The sequence below is a fragment of the Phasianus colchicus genome, chromosome 5, assembly GCF_987193195.1.
Source record: "Phasianus colchicus chromosome 5, bPhaCol1.hap1.1, whole genome shotgun sequence".
Lineage (NCBI taxonomy): Eukaryota > Metazoa > Chordata > Aves > Galliformes > Phasianidae > Phasianus > Phasianus colchicus.
The window spans coordinates 60,760,869-60,774,589 of NC_143440.1; the positions used below are offsets into that span (position 1 = coordinate 60,760,869).

Below are 13,721 nucleotides of genomic sequence, written 5' to 3' on the forward strand. Positions count from 1 at the left end.
AGGACTCCCTGGCACCGTTCTATTTAAAAGGCAAGGAGACTTCTTTGGGTTGTATTACAAGTAGAAGGAATACACTCTAAAAGCAAGTCTGATGTCTCATGTCTGGTGTGTTGTATTTGTAACATGGCTGCTCAAGAGGTCACACTGCAGAACAGCACTCCTGAAGACACCCACAGAGGTCAGTGATGAGCACCAGGAGTTGATGTGCACTGTGCCTCTGTGCTACAGGGGAGCAATGTCTGAGAACAACTGCATCAACAGCGCCTCAAATTAGAAAACTGGGACCTCCCCTCCATCAGATGTTGGACAAAACTCGAGCAGTCTCCACAGACATCTTTGGGGATTGCAGTGCAGCCCAAAATCTCCAACAGCAGGACCTGCATATGAAAAGAAAGGGTCAGCTCTTCAATGTCACAGGTTCTCTTCCTTCCAGCAAAGCAGAGCCCTCTGGCACAGGCAGGGGCTGGGGGCACCGGAGAGCTGTGATTCCAAGCACCAGCCCAGCCAGCTTAGCTCCTGCCAGGGAGAGAGAAAGCAGTCACCTCCTCCACACACATCAAGGGCTCCTGCATACTGACCCACACTGACAAAACTGACAAGAATCAAAGCCCAAAGGGCATTCCAGTGCTGCATGCCAACGTTTGCTTCACAGCTATGCCCACTGCTTGCAGAGATGCTTTGCAGCACTCCTGAGCCCTGCTGTGGGAGTTGCCCACATATCATTCCCAGGGGACTGTCAGGCTGAAAATCAAGGGGGAATCTCAGAATGGTGCTGCGAGCAGTTAAGGTTTGCATGACCCTCCAGGGAGGCTGCTGTTCTACACTGCTACCAACCAAAGTCACACCTGGCTTCTTCCAAGGGAAGGTCCCTTTTGCTGTATCACTGCAATGAGATGTGAAAGTTACATCTTCTGGGAAAGCTGTGACACAGCAAGAACCCACGGCAGCCTTGATTTTGTAGAGATGTCAGGGGATATGGGGCACTCTGCCAATGAGGTCAGCCCCTGGCTTGTTTTCTTTTGCTGAGCACTGTGCTTTGCTATCAGCACTGCACTGCTTTGCTGGCACCCACAGGAGCTCCCTGGGTGCCATCAGGAGCACAGAGGGTTCCACCACCTCACAAACCCAGCTCCACAACTGGGACTTTGCAGTGGTACATTCAGTCAACGCCACAAACAGTTTCAGGAGGATTAAGGGGTTTTCAACTTACTGTATTGAAAATGTTAAGCCTTGAAATGTTACCCCTAAGGCTTTATTAATTCATACAGAACTTCATATAATCCTCACAGATTGATTTAGAAGTGACAATTCAGTCTGTATTTACTTCAGGGACTACTTTTCATAGGCAGCATTAACAACATGCATGGAAGCAGCTAGATCCTTCAGTTACATTAAGGAAATGGTTGTACTGAGCACTGACTGCTCAGAGAAAGACCATTCCTACACCAAATTGCTCACCATCTAACTCAAATCAGGTAGAAAGCAATGCAAGTGTCCAAGTGGGGAGCCTCCAGTACAAAAAAGACAGAGAGCTGTTGGAGAGGGTCCAGAGGAGGGCCACAAAGATGATCAGGGGACTGGAGCACCTCCCCTATGAGGACAGGCTGAGGGAGCTGGGCTTGTTCAGCATGGAGAAAAGAAGGCTGCGGGGTGAATCATTGCAGCCTTTCAGTACCTAAAGGGAGCCTACAAACTGCAGGGGAATCAACTCTTGGAAAGGGGAGATAACAGCAGGACAAGGGGAAATGGTTTGAAGTTGAGGGAGGGGAGATTTATGTTGGATGTCAGGGGGAAATTCTTTACAGAGAGAGTGGTGAGGTGCTGGAAGAGCTGCCCAGAGAGGCTGTGGATGCCCCGTCCCTGGAGGTGTTCAAGGCCAGGTTGGATGGGGCCCTGGGCAGCCTGGTCTAGCATTAAATGAGGAGGTTGGTGGCCCTGCATGTGGCAGGGGGTTGGAGCTTCATGATCCTTCAGGTCCCTTTCAACCCTGGCCATTCTGTGATTCTGTGCAACATATCGGCTTGTAACTCATGTATTGACTTGAAAGATTGTGCATTAAGTAACCCCTTAGAATATCTGACCTTTTTCCATTGTACTTTTTGAAATAAATTAATAAACAAACAAACAAAAAAAAAGCAAACTGCTACCTTGCATAACCATAAGGAGAAGCAGTTTTGCCATGTCCAAAGTTGCCAGATGTCTCAGAAGGTAACAAGAGAAGCAGGGGAAACAGCACTGAGCTCAGCTATTATAGACAAGGCTGAAGAAGTTTACAGAGAGGAAAACGGGAACTTCATTAGGGCAAGAGTGCTGGAATTACTGGTGTGTGCGACCTGCCAAGGAAGAAATAACCGGCTGGTATCTCCACTCAGCACCCAGCATGCCTATTGGTTGAACTCTGGGGATTCAGCTCTGCAACAGCTCATTTACTGTTAGATATATTGCATCTACAGTTAATCCACTAGCTCAGTTTGTCATACAATAAAGTTTGCCAGTAATAAATGAGTAGTGAATTATCACCCTATTGTACATCTCAGCCATTTTCATAGCAATTATTGCTAATAATGTTGCTAGATCACTAAACCCAAGGAAACAACAGAAGGCCAAAGGGCCAATTTCTCTACTGCTGTTGTGCCACAACAGTTCTAAACCCCACCAAAATAAAGCTATTTCTCATCTGTGGCTGCAGAGAGGCCCCTGCAAACCAGGATACTGGGGAAATAACAGGGGAATGCACCAAACTCCCCAGCCTCAGGGCTGCCTCTTCCACAAAGCAACCCAACAGCCCAAGAGGTTTTGGTGTAAAGACCCCAAGCAGTAGCTGAGCCCCAAAGCAAACTGCAGCCGTGGTTAATCACAGCCCTTTTTAAAGACCTGCTGCTTCTTTCTAGTTAGAGTTTGCTGGGTTTTAACTTCCACTGTCTGGCTTTCACCAGACGTTCTTTCTGCTAGATTAAAAGAGCTGTTAAAAGATGTTTTTATTCCTAGCTGCCAGCTCTGCAAAGCTTTGACAGTTGGGCCACGTTTCTTCCTGGGGGTGGGGGAAGTACAAGCTCCAAATAATACACCTCATACTGTCACCTTAATCTTTAGCGACACCTGTGCAAGCAAAATGCCTTTGAAGGAATCACTAAAATAGAACTAAGTGGCCGAGCAATTGGAAACAACTGCAGCAAAGATGCAGGTGGAGACACTCCAGCTCAGTTCACACCACGTGGTGCATTGCAGTTACCTGTAGGCAGAGGTCGGCCCCCACCTCACCCCAATCTCCTGTCAGGGATTTGTAGGGAGCAATGAGGTCTCTCTTCCCTGTCCGTGTATGAAAGAATGCACACAAAGGCCTCCTAGTGCCTTTCTTTTTCTTAATTCCTTTTATTTCTTTGCTTTCTATTAGTTTTCTGGTCTTGTTCAAGTTCTGCACAAGGTAAGTCAGAAGACAACTGTGAGGCTTTTTTCCCTAGTTACATCCTATGCCAGTACAGGAGTCAGTACTGGGACCAGTGCTATTCAACATATTCATCAACAACTCGGATGGGGGAATGGAGTCCAGTCAATATGTGGCTCACCCACAAGCAGCGTGGTCCTCGCGTGCCTCTCTTTGGAGGCTGAGGTGCTGGGAGCCTGGAGCCGAGGAGCCACGTGGGCTGCACTTCATCTGGTTGGAGGTACACAAGGGTTTGGCACAAGTCGTGCTAAGCCTCTTAGCTCGGCAAGTCGCCTATCAGGAACACAACACATAAGCAGGTACTGTCACAAAGACACAAAGCTGTTCATCAGGCCCTTGGAAATCCCAACTCCTACCACAGCGATGATTAAGCAGAGGGTTCCCATGTGAAGGTGATGCTACTTCCAGCACGCACCAAGGTCAGGGCAGAGGATGTATTCCTCCTGCTCTGTTCCCACTGGGTGCCAGCAGCACCACGCATCCTACAGGCAGCACTCAGCTTCGTGGTGCACTTCGTGCTTCTAGCTGTGATCTGCACGTTTGTTTTTCCCTAGATGTTATACCCAATGCTACGTATGGCTTTCTTGGGATTTAATAATCATTAAAGCAAGCTTTATGTCATTTTCACATTTCTGTTATAATCCAAGTCACATTATTGAAGTACAGTGCAAAAAGTACAGCTGAGACCAACAGGCAGAAGTCTGTAAGAAGCCGAGCATGTAAAGAGAAAGTCAGCAACAGAAACCTCATCCAGGTTTCAGAGACAAACACGGGGAGGCTTTGACTGGGATTAAGAACTTCACATTCCAACGACTTCTGGTATGAGCTGGGCTCCACTGCAGTGGGTGCAGCACACAAAAACACATGTGTGTAACATGGTCTGTCTGCAACGTGCTGTAATTAAACATTAATAAAATGTGACAGACAAGATCCTTAGCATTTCTATCCACAGGTGGGAATATGAAACTCAAGAAAATGAAGTTTGTCCAGGGAGCCCAGTGTTCTTCCTCTATCTCAGAGCATAGCACCATGTTCCCCCACATCCCACCCCCAGTCCCACCCTCCTCAGTGCTGGGGCTGTGCAGTTTTGCAGGGCAGCATGTCCCACACAGGATGAACAGCAAAATATGGTTGCAGAGCTTTTTGCAGGGCTCTGGAAGACCCTTTGGTTCCCCAGTGATTTATAGGCACTGTTACTTCGCTAAAGATATATTTGCTTTCTTGTAGTGAAGATTCATGAGAACAAAACTGGTGCCAAAGGCTTGAACAATTCAAACAGCAGATCCCTCTGTGCTGCAGACAAAGTGGGGGCAGACCCGTGTGTGGGAGAAGGGGCCCCCAGGCAAATAAATAAACCTACACGTCAAAGAGCAGCATGTGTGCCAAGAAGGCACAACAGGATGTTCTTTAACATCAGTACCATGCATGGGTAAATTGAGGGACCACCAGAGACCCAATTCAGTACCTCGTGCTGAGGCAGTTTGGCAAACATATAGGTATAAACAGTGTTAGATTTCCTGGAAATTGATGGGCAATTCTTGGAAATGACATAAATATTCTTTTTTTAATGTCTATAAGGAGTGTGCTTTTGTCCTTGGTATGCATGCCAGGAGGAGAAATCCCCTGTGCACCCAGTGCTGCAATACACTCATGTCAGCTTTCTGAACTATCATTTGGTTTGGAGAGTTTTCTTGGCTACAATTTTCAGTAACAAGGGCAAAACCTGTCCGTGTCAGCAGGGGTCAGCAAGGCCCTCCAGGGGCACAAGGCCAGGCACAGACATTCCTTTCCCTGTCTGCACAGTGCGTTATGCCAAGATCCCAGAAAGCCAATTATTTTTAAGAAATGCTCTGGTCTGGATGTCTGTGCAGAACAGCCATGCAGCACCACTGTGGTAAGTTTTGTCTGGATGCTTTTCCACAAAGGAAAGACATTACTCTGTAAGAACACTTGAAATGCAAGCCATGGCCCCAAAGCAGCACTCCAGGGTTCCCTCTGCTGAAGCATTTATATGAAAGAACCCAACACCCGGCTCCCTCTGGAAGTGCATTCACTGAGGAGAGTGCCTCACTTAACAAAATCAGCTGGAGACCAGATCCCTGTGCACAGACTCTGAGCTCAGAGACTATTACTTTGTAATGGCACTGCATTAGGTGGCTTGCTTTGCTTTCCTTTTCTGTTTTGTACTTGCTGTTTCCTACTACTCCGAAAAAAACACAAGTTGATTCTTCCCTTCACTTTCATGAATGCAGAAATCACCCTTTTCTAAGTGTTATTCTGGTGTGAGCCTATCGCATGGCCTTAGCATTGAGCTGTATGCCAGTCCTGGCAAAAGGAAACAAATCACAGTAATGTAGAAAATGTTCGTTATTCTTTCACTCGTGCTTTGGCTAATACACCTCCCAAAATTAGCAAAGTTTCTTTTAAATTATAACTGAAAATAAATCATTTTCTTTTGCTCTATTCTCTGTATGCCCAAAGGCACCCATAGGGCAGTGTCTGCTTCCTGTATTTTAATTTTACCACAGACATTATAAGCATTATAAATTCACTTCTAAAGAAATAAAATCCATCAGTGCTCAACCGTTCCTCCCACACCCAATCCTCCCTTGGCGCAGGAGCTGGGAGCCCAGCACACAGGTGGCTCTCAGCAGCACACCTCAGTCCCTCCCTAAGCTTCAGCTGAGCTGTTCTCAGGTGTACAGTGCCAAAGCATCATCTTGTGATCCTTGCATGAGAGCACACACAGCAGCATTGCACACCAAGCTGCTGTTACATCCCACACCAGTAGGCAGCATGCACTGAGCAGAGCTGGGCTCAGAATGGGCACAAAGGACAACTGCCAGGACCAGCTCTTCTTTTTTTTTTTTTTTTTTTTTTTTTTAAACTCATGTCAGCTTGTATAGCACCATTTCTAGATAATCATAACACGTTTCAGCCACTGCCTATCAGTCCTCAATGCAATTAATGAGCCTCTCCTGTGGCATCAGCAAGTTAACAGGAGCACATCAGCTGTCAGCTGAAGCACAGTGCCTGCCCTGGGGCCACACGTAGGCACTCTGCAAGGAGACCAGAAGGCTATAAAATAACAAATTTATATAATTTACAACATTTCTCTCAAGGAATTAAATAATATAAAAGCACGGTGAGATTTCCCACAGCGAGGTATCTCAGCTCACTAAACCATTTCTGTTCCTGACAGAACCATGTGGCTATTGGGACTTTGCAGTCAGCACACAATAAACCAAAGGCCCTTTGCCATCAGCCTGTTGGCCCCACCTGCAGCACCAGCAGTACTGGAACTGCCCCAGGGCTGCACTCCCCAGTGGGAGGTGCCACAAATCCCCCAAAGCCCCACAAAGAGCTGGGGCCACCCGGCTCCTCAAGATGCTCTCAGCCCAAACCTTACTCTCCATGTTGGGTTTCTGCATGCTTTTCCCCACCATTCACAACTCTTTGCCCACAGCAAGAAGAATGAGACCCTATAGCCACTAGCTTTGCCCCACGCTCAGGTTTGCTTTCTTGTGCTAATAAGCAACAGGACTTCGGCACAAGTTGTGCAATAACTGCACTTCTTTCAGATGCCTGATAACTTCCTTCATTTACTTTACCCAAACCATGAGATTTTGAACAAGTTTAGTCAGCTACAACTTCAGGTTCAGCACCTGTAGAGGTCGTGCTAGATGTCAGCACTGGAACGGCTCCTGGGGACCAACAGGGAGCTCAAGCACAGTGCAGGGGCTCCCTGCAGCCGAGTGCCATCCTGGCATCATAGGATGAAGCAGGGGAGAGAGGTGCAGGCTGAGGCACAATGCCACCAGGCTGGTGGGGAGCATCCCCATTTCCGTGTATCAGCTCTCACTCCTGCCCACATCCCACTGTGTTTGGCTGCCCCAGCTCCTCCGCTCCTGACAGACTGCACAGATCCATATGTCGGCAGTCTGATAGTCTGATCATGGGTTTTACATCAGTATGAGTGGAAAACGTTAAAGGATTTGCAAAACATCAGTTCTGTGACTGCATCTGTTCCCTGCTCCGCATCTGTTTTCCTAACAAAAAAGCCTCCAACAAAAACAGAATACAAGAAAACTTCAATGGCAAGAAGAGCTCTGTAAGCTCTTCACATAAGGTAATAGAAATCAGATTGTAAGGATGATTATTCATATCCTGAGGTTTTAAAATCTGTCTGCACTGAAATGCCAGAAAGAAAAAAAAAAAAAAAAAGAGAAGAGGGGCTTCAATAAGCAAGGAAAGCAGAGTTGTCACACTAAGATCCATAAATCTCATTTTCTATGTTTATGTATTCCATGTGTGTGAATAATCACGTCAAAGTGATTGCTCTTATGTGTTTGTAAAATAATCCCAGTGAATGGATTGCAAATTACGAACCAAAGCTACAGAGGATCCCACGTAATTGGCAACGCAGCCGACGCTGCCTCTCCCTTGGCAGAGCGCTGCCGCTCCGCAGCTGGGCCATTGTGCCACGTTCTGCCTCTGTTTAACTTCACAGCTCAAAACATTAATCCAGCAATTAGGAAATTAGGAGCTGCTTCTGTACAAGAAGTGAGCAGACAGGCCCCACTCCAGGCAGATGACACCGTAATGATAACCACAGCCTGGCATTAGCAGAAACAAAGGAGGAATGCCAGAACATTAAACAGAACTTTGCAGAAATTCTGGCAGGTTATCCCCACTGAACAATCATGTTCCATGCCTGAAACTGTCTCCATGTAACAGCCGAGAGTTTTCTCCAGAATGAATTCAAGGACAATTAGCTGGAATCATCCTGTGAACCCTCAGAGGAAGTGTTATGGCTTCCCATAAAAGTATATCCACTCCATTCATTATACTCAAATCTTGTTATGGGTAAATGGGAGCACACATCCAAGGTGTCAAGAAATTATTGCTCTTCTAATTAATGTTTTACTGGCCTAATCAAAATACAAGAGCCAGTTGTTATTAGTCCAGTTACAACAGCACTAACAACACCTACATTCCAAATTACCTAACCCTCATTTTAAATCAATCATTAAAAGCACAGCCAACCCTGCTGGCTGGGGTTCCGCAGCAGAGCTCCCAGCACCAACCCATGGGCAGGGGCCCCCTTAGGGCCAGCAGCCCTTCCTGACAGCACTGGCAAGTAATTAACAAAAAGGAGCCCAGCTGATGTCAGAGGACATTCAGGCAGCTGGCACTGAGCCACGGGGTGGTTGCTGTTCCAGAGAACACGAGCTGAAGTCATCTGCACCACACAAAGTCCATGCAAGGCTGGACACTGTACTACATTGTTGGTACAGAGCCCATGGCACTCAGCAATAGCACATTTAAATTTAACGAGATATTGGGTAATTCACTGTATGGAGAAGAATACCAGGAGAAGGCACCTTAAGTTACTCAGGAGCAGTGCCCAGGGAAGGAGGAGACAGCCACAGGAGGAAGGAGCAGGGAGCCAGAGTGCAGGCATCCACTCCATCACAGCTCTGCAGGAACCAGAGATGCAGCCTCAAAGTGCAGCCGCCTGCATCACTGTTAGGTAGGAATAACCACAGCAGAACCAGCTGGCCAGGGGGAGCAGGAACCACCACCAGCAGCTGCTGTTGCTCACAGCACAAGCTCAGCCCAGAGCACTGCCCCACTCTCCACCACCAGTGAGCAAAGAACACAGCATGAAGGAAGAACCTGCATCTTGAGAGCAATAGCCAGATCTGTGCTCAGATTTATCCACCATTAAAGCTATACTGTTTAAAAAAAAAGGAATTCAGAAAGCTCACACTGGCACGTCAGTATGCAATGCTGTATCTTACAAATAAGGCTCTTTCTTGCACCAATTAAGAGCTTCCTTTAACTTATTAAACTTTTAATCACAATGCACTCATAGCCTTGCCCCAGTCACGTTGGCAGCAGCACTTCAGAGAACACACAGGCTCACCCCATCCTGAGGAAAGCCTTTGGAGCAGTGGTGTGGAGGAGCACCCCAAGCCCTGATCCCAACTTGAAACTCACCTGGAGCTAACCACAGATTCACAGCGTAGATGTAAATACTCATCCTTTAAGACAGGTGAGTGGTATTAGTGCTGCTGGCATCATACAATCGCTGAAGTTGGAAAAGACCTCTAAGATCACCAAGTCCAACTCCAACCCACCCCACAACACCCCCTGTTCTGCTCACAAAGAAGCTAAATTGCTTCTGAAAGGTTCTTGGCAACACCAAGCAAAGTATTCACAGGTAGGCCAACAGCCACATGCAGAAAGACAAAGAAGAGCTGCACTCACCCCACTGGCGAAGGGGCTCTCAGACCACACAGAGCACCTCCTGAGAAAGCAGCCCAGGTCCAAGAGGTTTCCCTCCAGTGGCTGGCTCTTATACGAGCCCACGGAGGCTCCTCTCAGGGTCCAGCCGTTCTGCTCAGCTGGGAGCACAGCTGCAAACAACGTTCCTGTGCTCCCTGGGCAGCCACAGCCCTTCACAGGTGCTCCACCGCCAGTTCAAGCCCTGACCTAAAGGTTCCTCTCCCCCCCTTATGTCCCTCAGTGCCACATCTCTGCGGCTCTCAAATTCCACCAGGGACAACAACTCACAGCACCTAGATGTACACTTGAGAGTCCGTGTGTGTTCTCTGGTTCAAAACAGCTCCAAAGGGATTACAATTGCCTTTCCTTTCAGCTTGGGTTTGTGACTTTCTGTAACACCACGCAGATCCCTTTGCCCGTCTCTGTTTTTTCAGTTCTCCAAACACTTTCTACCGAAGGATACCCAAAACTCCACATTTTACAACACAGTATTTATAATTAGAAGTATTAGCATCAAAGATTTTTGAGCGTAAGAGGGCAAAGTACAGATGTCACCCATCAGAGCCGGCTTCCCTCGAAGCTTTGCTCCAAATCCTGGCGATTTGGGTTTCGCACCCGGAGCGTTTGATCCTCCGATCCATCCCCGTTGCTGCCCGGCTCGGGGCTCCCGGTACCACGGGCTGCGCTGGGGGAAGTTTCACTTCATCTTAGCGAAGCCGTGTAAGACAGAAGCCTTCACGGGAAAAAGCACCACGGTGGTGAATTATTTGCCTAACGCGTTTCGATGGGAAAAGTGTTTGATGACTTCGGTATCAGCGAGCGCAGCAGTGGGAAAGCTCAGGGAGCTGAACGCGGGGCCAGACGGGGAGAGGAAAAAGGGAGATTCATGTGAAAGAAAACTCAGACGAGCTGGGTACCCTGCTCGTGAAACAGCCCCGATCATCGTCTGCGGACGCTCCAAGGAACTGCGCGAAAATACACAAACTGCTTCTCATGTAAATCTCCCTTTTCTCCCCGCCTCATTGATTCTGAATAGGGCGTAAGGATGAGTAATGCTGAGACGCACTTAAAGCAAAGGGAGCTATCCCAAGAAAGAGGAACTAAATGACCGGGGGATGGAGAGCCGTTAAAGACGACAGTTTCTTTTTCACATCAAACGCAGATGATCGGGAAAAGCAGAAGGAAGCACCGGTTCCTCCCACTTACTCTATTATTTCTTAAACACAGTTATTGCTTCAAACACAGGTTCGCAGCTGGGGAGAAGGAAGAGAGGCGAAGCGAATAGCAGCGGGATGAGCAGCAGCCCATTTAACGGCAATTATCAGAGAACAAAGAGCCGAGCGAGCCGCGCTGGCCGGGCCTGCAGGCTGGGGCCGGGCACGTGGATCTGACGTGGATCTGCTGCCCCGGGGCACCTCGGGGCCGGGGGCTCGGGCTGCGCTGCGGCACCGATGGGGCTGCACGGGTCGCCCCTCGGGCAGGAATGCTTTTGCCTGGCTCTGGGAAGAACACGACCCGGCACGCTGAAAACCGTGCAAGCGTGATCCACCAGAAATAAACTTGCTCCATCCCTAGTTTCTCCTCACCAAAAATCCCAGCATGGAATCCTCCACCACTTCCAGCCAGACCCGCTCTGTTCTCTCAGTGACGCCGATTTACTTTTTGGGAGGCACCATAGGGTTTGGTTTCCCCGGGAGGAGCGATGGACAGACCCTGCCCCGACTGAGCCGCCCCACCGCTATCCCGGCTCCACTGCAGGCAGTGCCGTGGTGTGGGAGATGGCACGTTGTTTTTGTATGATAGAATGTTGTACCAAAGGGACACACCTCAGGACCCTTGACATAAAATAGGCTTTTGTTGTTAAAGAACAGAGTATGCGTATTTTTGAGAGAGGAGACTGGCTGGGTGTTAATTTGTGTGCTATCATGCCTTGGGGAGATCACTGGAGGGAGGATGGGCAACCAAAGGGAAAGGCTGTAAGACACATCTGCACCCAGAGCTGCATAAGAAGCAGCAAACTGATCTGGCAGATATATGGCACGAGACACTGGCTTGGCAACCAATATGTGGATTCTGCTTACCTAGAGAGATGGACTTTGTCAACTACCTGGGGGATGTGTGCACGAAGAATGTGAACCAGGCAGCAGGGGAGAGACTCAGCGGTGAGAACTAGGAGATAGAAGAGCTCGTTGTTCTCACAGCAGGTGCTCCTGCTTGCAGCACACCCACCATCGCAATCACAAATTAAAACTTTTTCACAAAAGATCCGGTCTCTGAAAAATCCTCTGAGGCACTTCTCACAATGAGAGTGGCAGTCAGCGTTGTGACAGTCCGTTGTTTGGTGCTACAGCTGCTCTTTATCCAAAGCAGAAGGAAAGTGAAGAGTTGTAAATGCCTTTTGATAAGATCCCCACAAGGGCCTATTAAGGACACTTAATTTTGCTCCTCAGTTACTGTTGACATAAGAGCCAAACAGGAAGAATCATTAAGACGACATCAGCTATTTCCCAGGTGGAACAGCCACATTCCAAATAGCAGCTGTGGAGCAGAGAAGAATGAGTGGACACCAGCTCAGCAGGCGCTGCACAGAAAGGCATGGGCCACACGAGGCTCTGAGCTGCACTGCTCAGTGCTGTCCTGCTGCTCCACCAGGAAACTGTTCAGTATCATGTTAGGAGCTGAGACCCAGCAGCATCTGAACCAGAGATTCTGCACAAGCTGGGACCTGTGGTGGCCAAGATTTATCTCCCAAGATGTTCAACTGCAGCATCGCTGGTCCCCATGTTATCATTGCCATCGTTTACTTATGTTTAAAAAGGGGCCCCAGGACTCACACTTTGTCCTTCAAAACTGTTCCCTTATGTTACCATCAGCATCTTTCAAGCAAGCCCAAAGCGACACAGTGGGGCTGCAACCATGACAGATACCAAGGAAAGCCCCTCAGCAAGCACTGTGTGCAGTAACAAAATGGCTGGAGGGGACTGGCTCAGGTTACTGCTCTGTCAGTGCCTACATGTATATATTCGCCTCCTAAACACACTACTCATTCCCTCTGTGGCTCCCTCTGTGAACTCCCATACATTACCTCAGAACAGACTGCTGGTGTGATGAAGACATTCTTCTCTCAGAGCCACCTCCAGGAGCTTTGTAGGTGGCACGCTGGGATAGAAGACTGCATGCACTGACTCACTGCTCACTCTGCAAGCCATATAGAAGTTACTTCAAAGCAGCAGAGGCAGAAGCAACAGGCTCAAGGCAAGAGAGTGAGAGGCCCTGGGTTGTATTTCCTCCCGGAATTGGATTCCTGCTCGAAGAGGTGTTTGCTCTCACTGGAGTCCCCACCACGGGGCCACTGCCCCAGACAGCTCCCATATCTGCTCCCCACACCCACGCTTTATTTCCGCTTCTCTCTTGGGCACAGTGCAGGTAATTCCTTTCCTCTGATTCACACGTTCCACCCCCAGTTTTTCTTTTTAAACATACATAAAGAGCGTGACCATATTTTAAAGCCCTCTGTCCCAAAGTGCCACTTCTTGGGAGATGTGCCACCCGAACATGGAATCTCTCACTCTTTACTGGGAAACCCACTGGCTGCAGACAACGCTGTCCCTTGGGCAGGTGCACAGTGGGAGCAGCTGTGGGGGGCTCTGGACTCCCAAGTGTTCTGTGCAAAGCCACATCTCCCATCATCCTCAGCAGTGCCAAAATCCGCAGCTGGATCTGCAGCCCCATCTGGATCAGAGATACCACCAAAGAATCAGGCAGAGCGCTGACAAACAACTCCAGAAATCCGTCAGCCCACCTGTTCCTTATCACAGCTCTGGTTATGATAAGGAATGACCCTGATACTGACAAGGAACAGCACAGTGTTGCCGATGCCAGCAGTGTTGGGCTCACTGTTGCAGGCACAGGATGCACATGAGCACCTCCTCACCCACTGCAGGGCATGAACACAGGCAGTGATGCAGCACAGTGCAGTCAGCAC

General features: G+C 48.6%; 1 long non-coding RNA gene across 1 annotated transcript; it reads right to left on the reverse strand.

The window, feature by feature from the left end:
* Nucleotides 1-4,124: 4,124 nt before the first annotated feature.
* On the reverse strand, nucleotides 4,125-9,773 carry LOC149917985 (uncharacterized). Its single transcript, XR_016467391.1, has 3 exons — nucleotides 9,719-9,773; nucleotides 9,449-9,539; nucleotides 4,125-4,339 (listed from the first exon to the last, which is right to left on the reverse strand). It is a non-coding gene; the product is annotated as an uncharacterized LOC149917985 (long non-coding RNA).
* Nucleotides 9,774-13,721: the final 3,948 nt, after the last annotated feature.